Source organism: Lygodium microphyllum, chromosome 4 (genome assembly GCF_053477565.2).
Source record: "Lygodium microphyllum isolate KBCC chromosome 4, Lygodium_microphyllum_v1.1.10, whole genome shotgun sequence".
Taxonomy (NCBI): Eukaryota; Viridiplantae; Streptophyta; class Polypodiopsida; order Schizaeales; family Lygodiaceae; genus Lygodium; species Lygodium microphyllum.
This window is the reverse complement of record NC_141138.1, coordinates 63,474,467-63,498,581: the sequence shown is the minus strand read 5'-3', so window position 1 is coordinate 63,498,581 and position 24,115 is coordinate 63,474,467.

Genomic DNA, 24,115 nt, shown 5'->3' with positions numbered 1-24,115 from the left:
AGATGGCGATCTAGACAAAAGATAGGTGAAGAGCTTAAGGCTAGCTGGAACAACAACTCTGACTGGGTGAAAGATGAGTGAGTGATGGCTGCGAAGGGGTTTAGCTTTTATAGCTCGCGAAGGTCATTAGGTCCGCCTGCTGATCGTCGACCTACCATATGAGCCTCCACTAGTCGGACTACCATATGAGCCGCTGACCCCCCTGGGACCCCCCAGCCAGGGGCCGCTTCTGCAGCCCCCGGACCCCACAATAGGGGCCCCTTTTAACTCCCTTACACCGCAACTCAATGCAATGCGCCTCGAGTTGCTACCATCTTAACCACTCCGTCTAACCCAAAGATTAGACCCACAACAGTCACCTTTTTGCCATCCGGTCACATAGACCTCATCTGATATACAAGTCAAGACTCAACCAATGTCCGGGCTCACATTTGGCTTCTCCTCATAATGGGGGCCTTACAACTTTGAGCACCATGGATCATTGGTAGCACCTAATGAGGGTGGGGCATTGATCATATCTAACAAAAAATACATTCTCCACATCTACAATGATGTTGCACTTAACATAGAATTTCAGAAGACTATTACCAATTGCAAGATCCAATCTGAATGCCTTCCTATGAATATTTGCATTCTCAAGCTCGAGGACAAATGTGTATGGCTACCTTTGGAATATTTAGGGTAGAATATCCCAAAAGTATGGCTATTACCTCGCAAGATCCAATTTGAATGCCTTCCTATGAATATCTACATTCTCAAGCTCGAGGACAAATGTGTATGACCGCCTTAAAAATATTTAGGGTTGCATACCTCCATAGTATGGTTGTTACCAATCGCAAGATCCAATCTAAAGGCACTTAACATAGAATTTTAGAAGACAGTTACCAATCGCAAGATCCAATTTGAATGCCTTCCTATGAATATATGCATTCTCAAGCTCAAGGACAAATGTGTATAGATGCCTTCGGAATATTCAGGGTAGCACACCTCCAGAGTATCTCTCTCTCTCTCTCTCTCTCTCATCAAGTGCACAAGTTGTCAAGCCACAAATCCTCCTCCTCATGATCGTAGAGTAACCCCTCATCCACATGTGCATGGATAACAGGGAAGCTACTGCAATTGTGGGATCTATTTTTGCAAGGTTCATTAGATGGTTCCTCATGTTGCACATTTGTGATGATTTCAATTAATGATTCCTCATGTTGCGCATTCGTTGCTCATGTTCCTCATGTTGCACATTCATTGCTCATTAATGATTCCTTATGATGTGCTTCTAATTGGTTCCATTGCTACATTGTAGACCCTGTGAGCTTGCAACTCTACAAACCCAAGAGCCTCAGACCAAAAAAATAAAAGGGGGGTGTTGCTCATTAATGATTCCTTATGATGTGCTTCTAATTGGTTCCATTGTTACACTGTAGACCTTGTGAGCTTGCAACTCTACAAACCCAAGAGCCTCAAACCAACAAAATAAAAGGGGGGTGGTAGCCCCCCATCGTCTGCATGCACACAGAACATGGGGGGCTACCACCCCCTTTTCTTTTGCAAGTTAAGCCTTTTATTATTACCTCAGGCTTATTAAGACTTGGACCTGTGAGAGGAATCATCTTCCCTTTGCATCATCATCAAAATTCATGGTGATTTATCCATAGACCTAGGGCTGATCAAGGCATAGACCCTTACATCATCATCAAACCTTGCATGTTTATATGCCACGTTTACTTCCTCTCTTATCATCATCTAAAACATTTCAATCTTCTTGTTGAGATCCAACAAAAAATGTAGACTTTAGGCCATCTTGTTATTAATAAATTGGAAATTTTTATATCATTGTGTAGAAACACGACTACTTCACTTTGCTATCCATCATATGATTCTCCTTTTGATACTATGTTGTCTACTATAACATGCAAGATAACAAAGAAATTAGTGGCTCCATCTTCTATATACTTTAAGAATGTAATCCGTGGTGCATACAAAACAAGTATACATTAAGAATGTAGTCCACATAAATTTGGAGCTATGAAGAAGAAAGCAATGTGATTGTCCTTCCTACAAAGTATTGTAGCTAGCCACCATTAGGATTTTCTAGCATGTAGGTGTGCATTTCACCACTCACATTGCTAACATGTTTGCTAGAGGAACATGTGCACTAAATAGTTGAGATCTCCATGCTATATTGCATAGAATGATGCTGTGTATTATAGAGATTAGTGGCAAAATGTGTCCACCATCAAATGGGCATACAAGTAAGAGCCAATTCTACCACTACAAGTGCCCCATGGTTTGCAAAGGAGCCTACTATATTCTAGAGGTCATTGCTATGTAGTTGAGATATCTATGATTTATAGCACATTTTAGTTTTATATAGCACTTGACATGGACACATTCTATATCATTGTTAAGAGCTTTGCTAAATTCCAAAGATCATTGCTTTATAGATAAGATCTCAATGCTACATAGCAGAGGTTAGCACTATATAGCACAAAGTCCATTTATGATATAGTCGAAAAAGAGCTTATGAGGTATTGAATAATAGCAAGACTTGACTAATGTCCCATTTGAGCATAGAATGTTGTGAATTCTTCCTCTAGTAGCTTATCCATTTGTGTGTAGAGAAGCTCCTAGGATAACACTTCAGTCCACCATGATTTGGACCTATAGATCACAAGCTACAGCATAGTTATGTGTGGAGTTGTATGAGACACTTTCTTTCCTTTCAAATGGCCACTTGATAACTCTGCATATTGGCAAGCCATAATATATTGCATCACTTACAACACTAGCCATGAGTAAAATGATACTCCTACAACAAAATAAATTATCTGAATTAGTATAGCTACGTTAAAGCTTTGATAGAAGATGTTTGCATGATGCACAAACGATATAGATTGTTAAGAAGTCACATTCATGAATATTGCTTGTGCTAGAACTTAGAACTACTCCATTTATGTCACTTGTGTTTCAAAGCATTAACAACATCAAAGTCATGCTTAGTAATCCATTAAAAGAAGTTTCTTCACCTCTCCATTCAATCTAGGCTAATTTTGATATCCCTTATCTCCATATTCATTTTAGGAGTGCTCCTTAAACCTTTTTTTTCCTAATGTCTTCCTCCCAAGCTCTAGAATTGAGTTGAGCCATGAAGTAATCTTGATTGTTATTCCTACTCCATGGAAATGCCCATGTGACGCTACCTTATTTTTGCATCCCAACCTAGAAACTCTATGTTGAGTTATTCTAGTAGAACTCCATTGAGTTGTGAAAATGCATTGATTTGGCCACATGACTATTCTTTGGAATGGAACCTTTATTCCAAATTTTTTAAATCTAAGGTAGGTTCTTGAGCATGCTATCAAGGATTGTTGATCACTTTTGAGATATTTTCTTATCCTTTTAGTATTAATTTTCTATCATCCTTCTTGATCCACCTCTTTAGTTTCTTCAAACTTTTATCTTTATTGTCTGCAACATTATTAACTGTTTCCAAAAAAGGTGCTCTAGCTGGCTACTTTTCGTGATTATTCTCTACCTTGATTTGTGGGTATTCTTAAAAATAGTGGCCCCATTAATCACAATGGCAACATGCACTAGCAAATCAACTTTAGAAAAGGTTATGTTGCAATTCTCCCAAAATAGGAATGTCAATGTTGATGAAGTTTGGCTTCTCCTCGATTATGTTCCAAAGCAAGAAAACGTAATTTCTCTAAGGGTTAGCAAGAGGGGAAATGTAAAGAGGTCTACTCAAGCCCCTAGCAATGTCAAGAAAAAGATTCCATAAGTAGGCTAGGAGCTTCAAGACTTAGAAGAAGACTCCAATTTTGAGTATGTTTTGCATTGCACTCTTATTACTAAATACCACCTTACCCCCTACCCCTATTATAGATCTACTCAACTTGGCATTATAATTTAAGAATCATGTGAAACAAGTTAGCCAAGTCAATTTCTTTCAAAGCTTTCCTAGTAAAGAAAACCACTAACACTCTTATGTTAAAGTGGAATACATTGTAATTCATCCTATTTGCATCTAAGGTGACTCACTTGGCCATGCCATCCATTCTCTTATCCCTATTTTTGTTAAGCATTACGGCAAGGATTTTTGAAACTACTTGGGCATTGGCCTCCAAGTATAGTTTGACGTCTTCTTATGTGTTGAGTGAGGCTCATCTTCCTCCTTGCTAGCTTTTCCATAGCCTTCAATGCCTTCTACTACACCTTCACTCTACTTTCTCTTTGCTTGGTATGGCCTAAGTAAGCTTCCATGCCCCCACTTGCATGAGCTCATGCAATGTGGGATACTAACTCTTGTTGCTAATAAAATATCTTGGTTATCAATTAATTTTTTACATTATTAAGCAACATGGCATTCAAACTTGAAAATCTTATTGTCATGATGAGTTGCAATCCTTAAATCTTTAGCTATCAAATTGTGAGCTTTAGGATGGTTGCAAAATGAAGATTTGGCTTCCTACATTAAGAGGGCATGTCCCAATTAATGATATCAAGAATGAATAACATATATTTAAATATATAAAATTGTAATCATGTAAGGAAAATATTATGAAACATTGATTGTGATGACTGTGTCATTGTAATAAGAAAAATGATAATAAAATAAAACACTATTCTTCTATGTAGTGATCACTTGTCTCTATCATTCTAGCATATCTATGTTGCATTATTCTTCACTCCTTAATCTCCAATATCTCCACCTACCCCCTCTTTCTCTTACTTCCCCTCATTAGCTCCCCCCTCCATTGGCTGATGTTATTGCCCTATCACTCCATCCTCACCACATCGTTTCCAAATCTTACTCATCATGCTGAGACCCGCCACTGCCTCCATCACATCCCTACCTTAGGGTAGATGTTAATCAAGTCCTTTTGTCCTATTGACACACCAGAATTTGAGGACCCCAATTCAAGAAAGCATTGATGAAAACCATTTTCACTCACCCTTCTACTCATGTTTATACTCTCTCAAGGAAGTCATTTGTTACATGGAGTGAAGTGGAAATTTACTCTCTCAAAGAAGACATATGTTACCTCGAGTGAAGACAACGGGATCTTCAACAATAGAAGTCCTAATGTGTATTGCCTATTGTCCCTCAATGGTTGGTTAAAAATTCTTAACTATAGATTTTCTTGTGCATTAACTTGGGATGAGTCATTTTTTCCTCTAGCTATGTGATAGAGTTTGCTTGTGGTCCTATAGGCTCTTAGTGTTTTCTTTTTGTCTTTCCCTTCTTGGCTAGTGTATCTAAGGGTAACTATGCTGCAAGGATCATTCTAAATGTCTTGACTTTGGCTCTATTTAGTCTTGTGTGCTTAATTGAGTTTGTGTTTAAGATCTTGTCTTACATAACTACCCTTGGAAGGTTCTAGGAAATGTGCAAATGATAGAGTTTCTCAATGCTATCTTAGGGTCAACTATTAGTACTTTGAACCAAATCACTCTATTAACATATAATTTTTGAATGGAAAATCGAGGGCTTTTGAATAAACAAGACTAGGTGTGACAATTTCACAAAAACATTTCAATTTATGATACATTAGCCTATTTAGACTTTGACCATGTGCACCTTTTTTACTTGTATTATTTAGTTTTGTGAGTTTCTTTATGTTGCATATATGCACATGCACTTTTCATAATGCTAAATAGCCTCACCATTTGCTTGTGGAATTAGGTGGGTAAGCGAGTATTTTTTATAGTTGAGAGGTTGGTGATGCCATTGAGGTAGTTCACTTTCCAACTCATCGCAACTATGTGCTAGATGGCTTTGTCTATCCTATGCAGGTGCATGGGATTCCTACCAGGGTTGATGTGGAGAGATTTTTATTTTTTACAGGTGATTGTTATTGTTTACGAGGTGCGGTGGTTTGGTGTGGGCCAATGCAGAGGAGATGAGACATTATATGTATCTAGAGCTGCATGATGCCCTCTATAGGGAGTTTTTGTCCGCCATAGCATGTGGACCCATACCGTGTTGAGAGGGAGAGTGTTTTTCTTGAGAGACTCTAGACATTTCATTTTGTTGCTACTCTTATATGTTTATTATGTACTTCATCATGTGACTATAGTTTGTTTGATGACTAGTTATGTTGAGAATATGCCATGCTTTTGTTTTCATGAATTGGACACAAGCAATAAATAATTTTACCCTAAATTGGTTGGTTATGTTGAGAGTATACCGTGTTGGTTTTGTTTTTGTGTTTTTTGGATAGCTTTGATCTAAATGCAAATTGTCATACTCTTTTAGTAATAGTGAAGAATTGTCAATCTCTTTTAGTAATAGTGAAGAATTTTCAATCTCTTTTTGTATGCATGAAAATCGTGAACTAGGATCTTTTCTATTTTGGTTGATCATGCTATGAATCTATGCATGAAATTCATGCATGACTTAGGATATTTCCATAGGGGGTATGTTGCATAGAGATATTTATATATATAGAATGAGTACATTGCACGAAAAAGCTTGAAAAAAAAATGATTGCAAAAGAATGAAAATGAAAGCTTACAAAATAAAATCCCCATGCAAGAGGTGCATGTATCCACAATTAGAAAGCAACAGCACAAAAAAGGCAAATTGGACCAATGTTGGCAGGTTCATATGTTCATTTACAGGTGGTATGTCCAACTTTGCATGCATCTATTTGGGAATCATGAAAGCGGGATAAGTCTAATGTATGCAAAAGAAAAAGTTAGTGGATGGTATTCTTGTGGATCTTGATGACAAGGATTTGCCTCACTCTCATGCTTCATTGGATGCTAAAAATGATCAAGGACAATGCCTTGTTGTTCCATTGACTATGGGTTTTTCTTCACAAGATGTATCAAATGTTGAGGTTATGGGTAGTGCTATGTCTTTGGATTTTGTTTGAATGGCTGAGTGAGGATGCTAAGCATGATGTGGTTCATGAGAATGTGGTCATAACAAGTATAGAAAAGAAAGTCAGATTATCTAAGGTATAAATGGAGAATATGTCCAGGCAGTCTGATTCTATGCAGTACGGAGATGGTATGCCTTATGATAGGAAAGTTATTGCAGTAGGTTATGCACCTTGACATCTTGAGGAGGCTTGTTCACATATGTCGGGATTACATAGGTTTATGGTTGATATGTATACAAGTGGTGTTGTTAAATTGGATGTGGTTTAGTCTTTGCAGGAACAATTGACATGCATGGAATCTAAGAGGGATACTATGCTCATTGAGATGAAAAAAATAAAAGATTTGCATGCTAGTGAAGTGGATGATTTTTGGAGAAAAATTGATGAATATGGTGATATTTTGTCTAAATGTAAGATATCCTCAATCACTTTTAAGGAATGGATAGCAAATATGCAAGAAAAAATTTAGAGTGAGCATGATTTAGTAGCTCAAATGAATGCCAAACTTAAGGCTAATAGAATTCTTTTGGATGCTCAATTGCAACCTTTACATAAGGTTGAGAAGCAACTTTTAAGTGATATGGACGTTGATTTGGATGATTTTGTGTTCATGCAGCAAGACTTGGTTGCTATGAGGGCTACTTTGATTTGTGTGATGCGTGATCAGTGGGTTGCTATTACTGGTAGGATGCCACAGGTTATTTCACGGCCTTGTGCAATATTGTAGCAGTCATTTGTGTCTGAAAATATGGAAGCACTTATTCATCATGAAAAGAATGTTCTTAAGGAGAAACTTGATGTGGTGGAGGTTGAGCATCATAGACTTATGGAAATGGTTACTAGTTTGTGGAGTGTTAAGAAGATTGATCATGCTGAAATTTGATCTTCACATGTTGATTTTATCAAGGTTGAGATATTCATAAACAAGTGCAAATCAAGGATCTTACAGTGGATAAGATTCATGACATGAATGTTTTAACTCTTCTATCACATGAGCAGCATGCACAGGAGCCGTCTATCACACTGACTCTCATAATGCTCATGAGCCTCATGGCTCATGAGACACTCTTTTGTACCATTGTTAGACTTTGTTTCTTTGTTTTTCCATCATACTTACTTTGTATGCCTTTATGTTTTGTGACTATCTTTTGGGGGGATTATGAAACCATATTGGAGGGATACAAGTATCCTACAAGAGGGGCTCTACTTATCATTTCTATTTGTGGCTTACTTCATGGTGCAAGGCTATTTGTAAGGCATATTTTTTCTCACTAGGTATGCCCATTTTTTGGATAAGGCATTTGACACCATGAATCATGCAAGGGTTTGAGTCACAGCTGTGCGAGCCATCCACTAGGCTGTGCTAGGTGTTAGCCATGGTTTCACACTTCATGTATTATGCCTTTACTATGGTTTTACCTTAGTCATGTTAGTTCTATATGTGAGGTAGCCCTTAGATGCCTCATGAAGTTATGGTGATAGGCAGTTTTCCGTGTGGCCTGATGAGGCAAACTAATGTCATTCTTGTTTTTTGGATCATCTTTGATGTTCATGACCTATGTATGATAGATTCTCATTATTATATAGTAGATCTAATAGTTGGCACCATCATTCATTGTGTTCCTATTCTATTCTCAGCATATTCTTTATGTTCTATTTCTAACTCTCGGTATTAGTGATGAAATATGTGTTCTCATATTTCTATGGGGTTATATTTGAGTTTCTATAAGTTGCTTGATATAAGATTAGATATTTTTAGTATGAGGCATTGCTTGTCCTATTATGCATTCTGTATAGATTAGGGTAGCAACAATCATATTCATCAACAAGATTCGCAACTCTATAAGACCTTAGAGAGCAACTCAAATCTACAAAAGGATGTGTTGGCAAGAGTCTTTGAGGAGGCTATATGAGTGGATGACTTGCTCAGAGAGAGAAAGGCTCTAGGGCTATACAATAATAACACATTTAGAAATATCGAGAGAACCGTAGCACTTAGAAAATGATTAGGCCCCGAGCAAGATAAAGAAAATAATGTAGACCAAACCCAAGCGATACCTTATCTAAAGTCGAAGAGCTGACTAGAATACATGATTCATTGCGAAGGCTAGTGTGACCTCACATGTAGCGTGTGCATTGTGGAGGGAACCACCTACCAATCTGAGTGTCCCAATCCTAGGTCCTGTCCTTGTGCCAACTATGAAAGATTCAAGCATGATGCTATACACTTCCAATTTCCAAGACAATTTCCATGCCAACAACCCAATACTCAGCCATACTATTTAGGAGTAGTCTAACTTTGAAAGAATAGGCTTTACGTCCTGCATGCGGAAGCACTCAAGGACTTTATGAATGTACTCCCTTTGTGACAAGTAGAGGAGTCCCTGTTGCCTGTTGCGTCTAATGCGCATACCAAGTATGTGAGCAGCTTGTCCCAGATCTTTCATCTCAAAGCTCTTCTTGAGCTGAGCCTTAAGAGCATCTAGCTCATCATGAGCTTTCCCTGCTACTATCAGCATATCATCCACATAGAGTACCAAAATCAATAAAGAACCATCACGGGCTTTCTTGGTGTAAAGACACAGATCCATAGCACTCTTGCTATAGCCCTGTGTGACTGCATAAAGGCATCAAACTTATGATACCACTCCCTAGGTGCTTGTTTCAAGCCATCAAGACTTTTCTTCAATTTGCACACTAGGTGCTCCCTATCAGGTTCTGCAAAGCCCTTAGGCTGCTCCATATAAATCTCATCATGCAAGTCCCCATGTAAGAAAGCTGTCTTGACATCCATTTGGTATAAATCCAAGTCAGCTGAGCAACCAAAGCCAAGACTAAGCGCAGGGTGGTCATCTTAACCACAGGAGAAAAGACCTCATCAAAGTCCACACCATGCTCTTGGTTAAAGCCCTTTGCTACCAATCTAGCCTTGTATGCTGGCTTGGGGTGTCCAGGGGTACTTTTCAGCTTGCACACCCACTTGCATGGCAAAGCCTTCTTGCCCTTAGGCAAGGAAACCAAAGCCCAAGTCTCATTCTTATGCAAGGAGTTTATCTCAGACTGCATAGCCCTCTCCCAGGAGTGACTATCACCCCTGCGCATAGCCTCATCATAAGTGAACAACTCTCCTGCATTTGTAACCAAGACATAATGCATCAAGAGCTGAAATCTATCAGGTGGACGTCTATCTCTAGTAGAGCGTCTCACGGCAGGCTCTGCTACTTGCCCAGCTACCTGTCCAACACCCTGACCATGAGCATCTATTGTAGCTGTAGGCTGTCCAACTGGCTGTGTGGGAGCTCTCGACTCCTCTTGAAATATGACCCTGTGGATCTCAACAACTCTCTTAGATTGCCTATGCATCTTGTCTTCATGGAAGACTACATCATGGTTGCGGATGACTTTCCACGCCTGCAGATCCCAGAGATGGTAACCCATCTCGCCTACATCCCCTTAACCAAGGAAAATGCATTTGACACTCTTAGGATCCAGCTTACTTCTCTTGTCCTTGGGCACATGGCAAAATGCCTCACATCTAAAGACATGGAGATGCGCATAAGAGGGAGGTTTTCCAAGTCCATACATCGTCGGCAACTTGGAAATACAAACCACTAGAAGGTGATATATTTATGATATGCACAGCTGTACTAACTGCCTCAGCCCAAAAGCTCTGTGGTAGGCCTGCGTGGCTAAGCATACTACGTACACGCTCCTGGATGGTTCTATTCATCAGCTCAGCCAAACCATTTTGGGGAGGGGTGTAGGGGGTCGTCAACTGATGCTTAATACCCCTCTCATCACATAACTGCTCAAAAGCATATGAGACATACTCACCTCCATTATCTGTCTTTAAGCATTTTAGCCTATACCCAAACTGGTTCTCAATCAATGCAAGCCATCTCTGAAACACAGCCAAGACATCAAATTTCAGCTTAATGGGATAAGCCCAAACTTTTCGTGAAAAATCATCTATGAAAGTAACAAAATACTTGTCACCACCCATAGACTGACAAGGCATGGGCCCACAGACATCTGAATGTACCAATGCTAAGGGCTCACTCATGCGTGGCCTACCAGACTTTTTATGTGTACACCTAGTTTGCCTGCCATAAAGACAATGCTCACATGAATCAAAACATGCATAATCAAGGGGCGGTAAGTACTGCAAACCAGAAAGCATTTTCATTCCCTTCAAAGACATATGGCCCAAACGGGCATGCCAAAGAGATACATGGGGAATAGAACCCACAGAAAAAACATGATCAAGAGAAGAAGCTGATACAATCAAGGGATAGAGGCTGCCAGCCTTGGCAAATCTCGCAATCGCAAGTCTACCATGAGTGATCTTCCATGCAGAGTCTCAAAAACATACATGATATCATGTGTCATCAAGCTCTGCAGCTGACATGAGACTGCATGTCAAAGCAGGTACATGACATACATCTTGCATAACAAAACTACTGCCAGAAGGAAACTGCAGCCTAACATCACTAATGCCCACAATATCAAGAGAGCTATCATCACCCAAGTGCACAGAACCCGAAACAAACGGTATGAATGAAACCACTCTCGGCAAGGTGTCACATGAAAGGACGCACCTGAGTCCAAGAGCTAACACTACGCATACATAGAGTGTATCTCTGTTATCTGCGAAGCACTAGAAGAAGCTGCAAGGATATAATCATCATCATCAACATCCTCAGGTTGCATAACATTGATCTCTTCAATTTTAACACTCGACTTTGTAGGCACTATGCTGCGATCAAAAGACTTATCCTGCACTTTGTCTTTCCCCTTATCTTTACGCCTTTCATTGTGTAGCTCATAGCATTGTGGCCTAATATGGCTCTTTTTCCCACAATGGTGACAAGTAACATATGCATTCCTGCCAACGGGATTTGCTATGTGACTTTCCATGAGACTTGGACTGAGATTTCTAAGAATCCCGTCCACGGCCATTGCCACTGCCACTGCCATGCTTTCCATATCCATCATTCTTGCCTCTAGCTGTCATAGCATGCGACACACGAGAGGCATTCAAATTCTTACGGTTAACATCTTCTTGCAGAAGAGCACTCTCAACATTAGATAATTTCAAGGTAGCAGTAGAGGCACATAATGTAGTGTGGAATACATCCCATGACTCATTAAGAGTACCAAGCAAGAAAAGAGGAGTGACATCCTCTGCAAAAGTGATGTCCTGCAAAGTCAAGTACTTGAGTATAGCATGCAACTGGCTTAAGTGAGCAAACATAGTCACAATATTCTCCTTCATGTGTAGATCCATAAGCAACTTCAGCCACAATACATTTGACTCACTGGACTTTTCTTGTCATAGAGATTCTTGATTTTATCCCAAAACTACGATGCATTCTGTTCTTCCTCAAATACATCGTAGTGAACTTGTTCTGTAAGAGACAATACAATGGTGGACTTGCATAACTCATCAAGCTCAAGCCACTCCTTATCTGGCATAGTTGCAGGCGAATTGGTGCGCAGATCGGTCGCAGTATGCTCACGTAGTGAATCTCGGAAGGTCCCCAAGAACAATGAACTCTACCTTTTTGCACAAAAAACAATGTAAAAGCATGAACGACAAGGAGCAAGAGGCCAATTGGGTTCAATCTCCCCCCATGCCTTGTGTGAGCGCTTCACAAAGCATGTATTTTATGTATATTTCCATCTTCATGCTCAATAATAGCCCAATTTACAAAAATATGACAAGCTTTTAGCTTTTGAGTTTGCTTTCTACAAAAATAGGAAAATAAAGCTAATGGACGGTGCCCATAGAGTTTGGCACGCCCAATCTCAATGTCCAAATAGAAATAACATATCCGTGCGCATAGGCGCATACAAAATAATAATCAATAATCGATGTCTCAATAGACATAACAAAATATAGGCGTGGCGCCTATCAAAATATAATCCAAAGGTCGAATACTCGCTAGACTCCAATGCTTTCCTCCGCCACTGCCGCTATCTCTACACATCAACTGAAGCATTCACAATCGTTAGTAAAATAATACAATTAAACCGACAAAAGTGAATACCTAGCAGTCTTCAGCTACTTAAATAAATCAACTGGTTAGAAATAAATTCTAACCTTAATTTATTACGAGTGCGCACTCTAAACTCATAAACGTTTATTAATTTAATATGCATTTTGCGGAATCACCCGCTATGGAATCACCCATGTACACACTAAATTAATGAAAAGCCCGAAAAGGACAGGCGTCCCCATCAACTCCTAGCATATTCCACGGTGGATTCCGTGAGGTTTTACGGTGGATTCCGTAAACCTAGATGACCGGGGCTCATACACAAAGAGGATTCTTTGTGCGAGAAGTTGATGGGGACGCCTGTCCTTTTCGGGCGTTTCATTAATTTAGTGTGTACACGGGTGATTCCATAGCGGGTGATTTCGCAAAATGCATATTAAATTAATAAACGTTTATGAGTTTAGAGTGCGCACTCGTAATAAATTAAGGTTAGGATTTATTTCTAACCAGTTGATTTATTTAAGTAGCTGAAGATTGCTAGGTATTCACTTTTGTCGGTTTAATTGTATTATTTTACTAACGATTGTGAATGCTTCAGTTGATGTGTAGAGATAGCAGCAGTGGCGGAGGAAAGCATTGGAGTCTAGCGAGTATTTGACCTTTGGATTATATTTTGATAGGCACCATGCCTATATTTTGTTATGTCTATTGAGACATCGATTATTGATTATTATTTTGTATACGCCTATGCGCACGGATATGTTATTTCTATTTGGACATTGAGATTGGGCGTGCCAGACTCTATGGGCACCGTCCATTAGCTTTATTTTCCTATTTTTGTAGAAAGCAAACTCAAAAGCTAAAAGCTTATCATATTTTTGTAAATTGGGCTATTATTGAGCATGAAGATGGAAATATACATAAAATACATGCTTTGTGAAGCGCTCACACAAGGCATGGGGGGAGATTGAACCCAATTGGCCTCTTGCTCCTTGTCGCTTGATAGGTTTCCTCATGGAAATAGTCATCAAACTGGCTAATGAAAGATAAAACAGTCTTTCCTTCTCGTATGCCATTGAAAGTGCGAAATTTGAAACTTCGTTTACTTATCTTTGATTCCTTGCAAATGGTTTGTGCTTCAAGAGTGGCGTCGATGGTACGTCGAATCAAATCTTCAGCTTGAGGTTCTTCTTTATCGGTAGACGCTCTTTGTAATTTTGTCAATTGCGCTTGCAATGCTTGCCTAGCCCTTCGTTCTTCTTCCAATTGCAGCATGATTAGATCCAACTTTTGTTCCATGGTAGGCTCAGGTAAGTCTTCTTCAGCCATAGGATCATCCATATGTGGTGTCGTCATCCTGTAAAACTCAAAAGACCTTTCTCACTCAAAATCAGGTTAGCGGGATGAGCGTAGCTCAAATTCGGGGTTACAAGGCTATGTATTTTTGGGTATTTCTTTCTCAATTTTTAGAAAATATGCAATATTTCCATCTTCGTTTGCTGAAAATACTTCAGCGAACCTGTAGATAGGTAGAACACTTTGCCACGAACAACTTTCTAGTTCAGAGTTTTTGCGTAGGAACAGCCCTTCTAGGAGTTTTTGGAGCACTAGTCAGTTCTGACTCCAGTTGACTAGTCTGACTTGCAGAGTTGCAGACTTAGCCGACTTGCAGAGTTGCAAACTTGCAGAACTTAGGCCGACTTGATGAACTTGCAAGACTTGATTCCACTTGACTTGCAGAACTTGACTTTTGATGCGCAGGACCTGGAGTTTGGTGACTTTCTTGTTCTGTGTGACTTGAATAGCTTGGCTTGACTTAAGGAAATTAAGCTTGAAGAGCTTAATGATCACTCGTCAGATTTCGTGGGGGGGGGGGCCGTTTTTGTGACGGCGCGAAATTTTCGGGCCTCCTCCTGGATCAATCGATTGATTTCCTAGCTTTCACCAAGCTTCTAAGCTTTCTCTTAGGCTTTTTGAAAGAAATAATTAGAAAAATAATGAAGCTTATCTCTGGTTTTTCCACGACTTGATGAAGGAGATGGATGCGTGGTCCTCCGCCTGCACAGCCTGGTCCTTCGCGATCTGATAGTAGAAACAGGGATTCTTGATCGCCAGAAGTCTGCCTGTATCGACGGTTTGCGACGAGATTGACTGTAGAGCCCGATCGTTCCTGGAGCTCCGCCTTCGCTCGAGATTGGTAGCGATTGGAAGCTCTTGATCTCAGCTCCGCTCTGATACCACTGGTGCGCAGATCGATCGCAGTATGCTCACGTAGTGAATCCCGGAAGGTCCCCAAGAACAATGAACTCTATCTTTTTGCACAAAAAACAAGGTAAAAGCATGAACGACAAGGAGCAAGAGGCCAATTGGGTTCAATCTCCCCCCATGCCTTGTGTGAGCGCTTCACAAAGCATGTATTTTATGTATATTTCCATCTTCATGCTCAATAATAGCCCAATTTACAAAAATATGACAAGCTTTTAGCTTTTGAGTTTGCTTTCTACAAAAATAGGAAATAAAGCTAATGGACGGTGCCCATAGAGTCTGGCACGCCCAATCTCAATGTCCAAATAGAAATAACATATCCGTGCGCATAGGCGCATACAAAATAATAATCAATAATCGATGTCTCAATAGACATAACAAAATATAGGCGTGGCGCCTATCAAAATATGATCCAAAGGTCGAATACTCGCTAGACTCCAATGCTTTCCTCCGCCACTGCCGCTATCTCTACACATCAACTGAAGCATTCACAATCGTTAGTAAAATAATACAATTAAACCGACAAAAGTGAATACCTAGCAGTCTTTAGCTACTTAAATAAATCAACTGGTTAGAAATAAATCCTAACCTTAATTTATTACGAGTGCGCACTCTAAACTCATAAACGTTTATTAATTTAATATGCATTTTGTGGAATCACCCGCTATGGAATCACCCATGTACACACTAAATTAATGAAACGCCCGAAAAGGACAAGCGTCCCCATCAACTTCTCGCATAAAGAATCCTCTTTGTGTATGAGCCCCGGTCATCTAAGTTTACGGAATCCACCGTAAAACCTCACGGAATCCACCGTGGAATATGCCTCCTGGTATCACGGATGCCCGCTTAACCTCAAAGGTTTGATCTGCGATTTCTACACCAACACCTACCAAATATGGCTCTTCCAATAAGAGTAATTTGTACCATCAAGCTTAGTGATGTTAAAAATAGCATGATCGGTGGACGAACTCGCCATAATGCAGGCTAGAAGACTATAGACAGTTCAAAACTGCTTGTTGTTTACTGCAGAAAATGACAAAAAAATCACCAAAATCGAGAGAAAATGGCGAGAAAAGTGTAACCAAAACTACTGCCGTACTAGTGAAAGTACATCATTTCAGAATATTTCAGCATGAAAAATCCATGTCAGTCCATACATATATGCTTGCTGTAATAAATTACAGATTTCAGTAAAGGAGAGCTAACAGTGCCAAAATCGGATCTCGGGTCAATCAGATACTGCCAAGACCAAGGTCGGCATCATGCAGGCATAACATAGGCATATGACAGTCGATAAGCATGAATCCAACACCCAAACATGTCATACAAAAATCTGCTAGTGAGTAGGCACACCCCCGAGTCAACGGGGCAAAGTGTTCCTGCCACTACCAAAACTTGACACAAGTAGGTGTTAGCTCACAAAGAGAGGGACCCAAAGCAAAGAGTCAGCTCATAAGCATTAGAGGAACCAAGACATATGAACCATGCATCATCCTAAAGGGTAAAAGATCCCAAATAGTCTCAAAAGCTCAAAGAGCATAGACCACCTGCTCAATGGCTGTCAAGCATCCAAAGACATTCCCACTAGCACAAAAGCCATAAATATCAAGCAACAAAGCTCGAACAAAGCATGTACAAGCACCAGTGACAAGTATCCAAGATCAAGCATCAATGATACATCCCATACATGTAGGCGGTAGAGCATCCGTATGTAGCATCCATAAGCATGTAAGACATCAAGTACATCCCAAGATACAAATCTAGCAAGCCAATAAATAGCTCAACTAAGTTCCGAGAATCCAAGGCCAAGCCAAGACCGAGCTCCAATAGCAACAGGCTCCAAACAATGTAACTAGCATGTAGTAATGGCATAGGCTAAGCATGTCAAGACTGGTCGGACATAAGCAACATACATGCCATAAGTACATCCAAGACAGAGCATCCAAATGCTTTGCAAAGAAAGCTCAAGCTCAACCAATGATCCTGAATCAAAACCAAGCTCTATGTCGAGCCCCAAGTGTCAATACATCACCATATATGCCCAAAACATAGCCCAAAAATCATAGGCATAAGCATACATGAGTAAAATGACTTCAGCCCAATTGTGTACAACAGTGATTTACTGTTCAAAACTGAGAATTTCAGCACCAAAATCAGCTCCAAATGGTTGCCAAACAATAGGTATACATTCCCCTAACATCCGGGCATCAAACGGGACCAACCGAGCCTCAAATGACAATGCCAAACCAGCTTAGCATCAAATGTTAGTGTAACACTATCATAAACTACCTCTGGACTGTTATGACAATCTCAAAACAGTGTTAAATCAGTCCAAATGCTATGCCAACACATCAACCATAAAAACCAAGCATCAAAGCATGTTCATATGCACGAAATGGAGCCTTTCCAAGTGTGCCAATGGAGAGGGAGAGTTGCTATTGTGACTGTCAATGCTGAAGACACATATGGGAGGGCTATGTGATTGCATCAACTGTAAATGCTGGTCTTGGGGCTGCAAAAAATGGTGGCTAAGCTTCGGAGGGGTCCCGTTAAAGCCAAGGAAGGCCTCAAACAAGCTCCATCAAAGGGAGAGCAACCCACATATGAAATGAGAGCTGGGAGTGTAATGGCTGCCCTGTTTCAAGAGGGCTAAAATTTGAGGTAAACCCTGTAAAGAGTGAAGCAATACCTCTATCTGAATGCCTTGAGGGTGCCCAAAGGGGCCGGGAAGGTGCTCGGGAAGCCGGGGAGTGACGGGAGCTTGAAGGAGTCGGATATGGCTACCGAGAAGGAGACCCAATGCGAGTGGGGAGTCGATGGGAAGCTGAGAATGCCACGATCCAAGCTCAAGTGTTGGAAAGCCGAGATCTGATACCACTTGAAAGGTGAGAAGGATCGAAGCTTGCACTCAAGAGCTATGGCGAGAGAGCAAGAGCAAGAAAGAGAGAGACAAGAAATGGGAACTCCAACAGTCACAATGTGTGATCGGGCCTTCCTTTATTCAAACTGTCACTAAAAGAATAAAGAATAAAGTGATGGTGACGGGCGCCTGCCACCTGTAGTGTGTAATGGCAGTGACTGTCAATGTAGTAATACATGGGCAGCTAGGCAGAGGCGCCTTTACCCCTAACAGTAATGGCCTGATATTCTTAGGCAATAGATCAGAAGCAGTCCAAGTAGATATGGACACTTGCAAAACCTGATGAGTGGACCTAGATGCCATCTCTGCCATGTTGAAGGGTGACTCAAAGGCTAGAAGAAATTATGGACATGTAACTAAGTACATGCTTTAAGGATGACTGCAACTAGATGCATGTGTTGGCAACCATTGATTTGCCCTTCTTAGATGATGAGGATGAATATAGATAAGAAATAGACTCACCTAGCAAATCCAATAAAGTCATAACTTTTAACCTACCCACATTGCCCCTATGCATGATGACCAGGAGTTCCATCAACCGACTGACACCAATCACCTGTCATGTCCCAATTAACAAATTAGAACTCCATATAATCCTTGAGTACATGTTAAGTGAACTAGATAGCAACCTAGCTATACAAACCTATAAGGTGTTGTTGTTGAGGTTGAGGATGGGGCATAGGCTAATGGGGCTACATATTGGGTTGTTGAACAACATGTTCTTGCATAGGAAATGGCTGAGGAGTTTGTAAATATGGCTCTAGTGTTGCATCTAGCATCTGTTCTTGGGGAGCTTGCTACTGATGAATCTGCATTTTTTGATATTGTTCATATTGCTATATGCTAATATTGTTTATACTATTGATAGTACTCTTGATATTATTGTTGATACGATTGATCAACGGGAGTACTTTGCTGTTTACAACAGATTGAGGTTGCTCTTGACCAAGTAGTTGGGCAACTGGAGGTTGCTGCAGTTGTATGTTTAGGCCCTTAAGCAGTTGGAAGTTGCTACATTCTACCTTGTGGCTAGGGTTGGGGCTAGGGTTGCACATGCGCATGCATCTGGGGTTGGACATGCATCTGGGGTTGGACATGCATCTGGGGTTGGGCCTGTCTGGGCCTAGGTTGCTACCACTTCTTGTGCTTGTGCTTGCGGTTGAGCTTGCATCTAAGGCTAAGGTTGTGCCACTATTCTCGTGCAAGTATGAGAATGATCTTGGACTTGAGAAGTTGGATGCTGCCTAACACTTGAAGCTTGATGCAGAGATGCAACTTAAGTATAAGCGCTCTACTACTGAAGCATAATTGAAGTTCCTCCCATCATATGCTATCGTGCATGCTGCTGTTGTGCTGAACCTTGTTGACAATATTGCAAAGACTATTGTGAATATGTAGGAGGTTGTTGTGTATATGGTTGTGTCCGTTAACCATAAGGGGGTTGTTGCCGCAAATATCTTGCCCAAATAAGCATCAAGACTGCTTCCAATTGTAAAGAGAATGGCACCCAAGCCTTCCAAAGCTATTGCTACCATCAACAAATACTTGATCTCGACTTCAAGAAGGTTGATGCTCCTATAATATGACCCTTGAGTGCACCTGCTTAGCCTTATATTGCCAAAGTATCCTATCATGAATAGACATTCCCTAGACACCAAAGCGTCTCGGTATCCTTGGATTTACTCTCGAAACCTCCTCAAGTTTAGAAATAGCATCTTCCACCAGCTTTATGGATTCTTGCCCTTGCTAAAAGTGCATCAATTCTAGTAATGTACGCTATACAAAAACTACCACTCAAGACAATGTTGATAATAGTGAGCTTTTTCAACCTTCTCCAACTAATCTAGCTAGCAACATCCATGTTTGACCTGCATCCTACTTTCCTGTTGTCTCTCTCTCCATTGTATCTACAGCTATACAACTGAATAGTTCATAATCTCCCATGAATTCTTGCATCTTGGAGATCTCATCACAGATTTGTTTTCAACATCAGGAAAATATTTTTACCATATAGTGATTTGGTAAGGAGTGGCCACATCATTGAAATTGGACCATAGTGCAAGATATATCATCCTTGCTCTTTTGAAGGAAAAAACTCTTGTGACTAAATTTAAATTGCATTTTTCACTCTCTAGTCACTGCAACTAAATCTAATGCATGAAAATGAATTCTGACAAGATCTAAAATAATGCTCTGATACCAATGTAAAGAAGGCCTATTCTACCATGAAAATCAACAAGAAAACTAATGAACTAAACTAAGAAAATAACATGAAATGCTTCCATCATGGCCATGCCATAAACATCTTCCATTATACCATAGCACAACGTAGCCATGGAAGCTAAAATCAAGATACAAGAAATAAAGCTTGGTACTCACCCCAAGATGGTTTTGAACAAGAAACTTGTAAGAAAAATAGTGTAAGTGTCAAAAAGCTCCCTACATTAGCACTTCTTGCCTTTTTATAGTAAACCCTAATATCATCATGGCTAAGGTATTTACATGGTTTATTTTGATAAAGGTAAGTAAAATAATGTGGCTAATTTTCTTCATTACACATCCCTTTGAGTTCTTCTTCACTTTTCCTTACACATTTGACAAAGTATTATCTCCTAGGATGGAGGACATCATCAAGCTTTCAGCAAGGCTCGGAAGAAGATGGCTAGAGAAATGGAGGAGGCACCCCACAAGGTGGTAGCAAGAACCTACAAACTATTAGAAAGATAAGATGATGGAGGTATGAAGCACAGCCTAAGTGGCACATGAACATCTTCTTGGATAGAAGGATATGTACCCTACCCCATGAACGAGATGATCCTGTCTATATGCCCTAGAGTTAATTTTGACTGAGAGGTGCATGGTAGATACGACTTCCCTCTAATCTACAATGTAAATGCCTCAATCCTTGAAGAGAGTTTGATTTTCATTGAAAGAGACCTCCGCCTATCTATAGTAAGTTTCCTCAAGGATTTCTCCTCATGCCCTGACCCCACTTTGATCACCACATGTAACTACCTCCGCCTATTGTGAATCTTACTAAAACAAAAACCTAATGCAAAGGAAGAGCAATTTCTGCCCCTCTTTTTTTGTCTCAATGTTAGGATAGATAGATGTACGATGGTGTGCCTCATTATGAGAGTCACTCTCTTGCCAACATTTTATATGAACCTCTTAGAAGATATGAGTGACAATACATTTTTGTTGTCTACTCCACTCAATGTAAGAACCAACTTAAAGGGGTATCTGTAGAGCACATCATTCCTCAGTAAAGCCCTCAAGCCACCACGCAACCTGGCCCCTACTCATCAATGGGATGCCTCCTAGCATGCTCTATTATTAAATTAAGATTTAAAAAAAGGGAGAGAAAAAGGAAAAGAAAAAGAAAAACAAGAGAGAAAAGAAAAGATAAGGAAAAGGAAAATGACAAGGAGGAAAGAAATAGAAAGAAAAGAAACATAGCAAGGAAATTTGCCCATCTGTACTCTACGAGCGTCACAAGCAATGCACCTAGGGACTACCCTATCCCTTCCCCCACTTCATATACTTAGGGAACCTTAAGGGGGTAGGACATACCTAGGGAGCTCCTACTCCCCTACAGCTAGACCTATCTCCCTAAGTCATACCCACAGCACCTCCCTTTGTACATGAACTAGGTCCTCAAGTGTGGGACAACACCACAGGCTTGTGCCTAAGGTTTGACCCAACTCCCAGTTCCATTGGGACAGATACCATGTACTACATAGTGAGATAGGCACACCCCCAAGTAGTGCACTCCCTTTTTCTTCTAGGTACATTCAGTGATTCGTGATCAACCACCGACATCGGAGGCCCCCATCATCCACTCAATCCATCCTCCACCTCCACAACCTCTCATCCATTTTGGTGTGTTTCTTCTCCATTGCCAACCTCCCCAAAATCCCATTATCGATCCACATAGAAAACCTTCAACCACCTAAGCCTTTACCAACAAGTGCCATGGGACTGGCACTCAGCTACTAGGAGGAGGGTAATATTACATATTTGGAAGTCCAAGATGGAACGAAAAAGCCCCAAAAATTCAGAAATGGAAGACAACCCAAGGTGAGAAAAAACATAAGAGAAAGGAAATCTTAGAAAAATGCAGGAAAAGCCTCAATTTAAAAGGAAGCACACAATAATAAATGCACTGATTATTCTAGTAAGGAAAGTGTTGGGTGCATTGTAAATCATTTTGTAAAAGAGCACTAGGCTTCCTCCTATGCAATTTGTAAATGTAGACAAGTATGGGTAAAGGAATTGTGAAAATATGAAGGAATAAGAAAAGAGGACCTAGGTTAAAACGGTCGGTCATGCAAAAAGGAATGGGTGCCCAAAGAGAAGGAGGGCATGTATAAAAGGCAAAAAGTAAATGAAGAAGATCATTTTTGTGTGTAGCCAAAATTAACTCTCTTCTTCTGTTCTTCTTCTTGTTCTTGTTTGCTTGAGCTTGTGCTTGAGAGAGGGAGTGTGAGGGTGTGAGAGAGTGATTGTGCGAGGGTGAGGGACCATAGTGGAGAAGCTCTCCATCTTCTCCTCCCTTCTTCTTCTCTTCTCATCTCTTCTCTTGTCTTTGCACGTGGCAATGGAGTATGGAGCTTGGAGCTTAAGGATTGAGCTTGCACCTTGGATCGTGCAGCCACCGGAGTGCTTGAAGAAGGAGGCAACTCGATTGATTGTGGAGGTAAGCTCACTACACTCATAGGTGTGAGAGTGTATATACGGCTATGTGAGAGGTAGCCATTACACTTGGCTTGAAATGCTTGAAGCAATAAGTGGTCTCTGGGTCTTGGCGGTTGAGTGAGAGCTCCTACACTACTAATTCAATGCTACAATGTGCAACACAAAAGAGTATGATGAGCTAGTGAGAGAACTTTAGAGCCAACATGACAAGATGAATGAAGAAAGAAAGGCTACACTTGCCGAGCTAGACAAAGAAAGAAATGCTTTTGCAACCTACCAACTAGAAAAAAGGAGGCAAATAACCATACTAACCACGAAAGTGATGGCATTAAAAGAGGCCTTAAAGACAATGTAGGGCAAAGAAAGTCTAAAAGACCTGTATGATAAAGAAAGAGAGATACATTGCTTTAGAGGCACAATGCACTCTCACATCTCAAGATAGAAGATGTCTAGAGGAAGAGGTCAATAACTTAAAACAATAAAGAGAAGAGCTATTCAAAGAACTGTTGGGGGTAAAGGCTCCTTTGCCTAGCCGCCCGTGTATTACTACACTGACAGTCACCACCACTGCACACTGCAGGTGGTGGGCGCCCGTCACCCTCACTTTATTCTTTATTCTTTTAGTGACAGTTTGAATAAAGGAAGGCCCGGTCACACATTGTGATTGTTGGAGTTCCCATTTCTAGTCTCTCCCTTTCTTGCTCTTTCTCTCCCGCTATAGCTCTTGAGTCTAACCTTCGATCCGTCGCTCCCTTTCAACTGGTATCAGAGCTTTACTTTCCGACTCTTGAGCTTGGTTCATGGCATTCTCAGCATCCCATTGACTCCCTACTTGCATTGGGTCTCCTTCACGACAGCCATATCCGACTCCTTCGAGCTCCCGTCACTCCTTGGCTTCCCGAGCACCTTTCTGGCATTGTTGGGCACCTTCAGGGCATTACATCAAAGGTATTTGATCATTTTCTTCAAGGTTTACTTCAGTTTGCAGGTCTCACAGGCTATAAACAAGTTGTGGGCAACCATAGCTCACACCTCTTGGAGCTTCCTTTACCTGGATCTTGCTTCCAGCCTATCAAGGCTTGCTGAGGCTTGGTGTAGGCCTTCTTTGGCCCTCATTTGTGCTCCCTTTGGGCCCCATTGTTGACATGTGGGACAGCAAACCCCCTAGCCATTTCACCTTTTTTTTGCGTCTGTTTCAAAATCTGGCCCAAAAATCACTCTTTTTGTCATATCTCGGGCATTCGGAACCCAATTCAGGCAAGGTAAGAGTCTAAGTTGGGGTTTTGGCACGCTCCGAATGCGATGGTGATGTTAGATTTACCAAATTTGGATGATAGAAT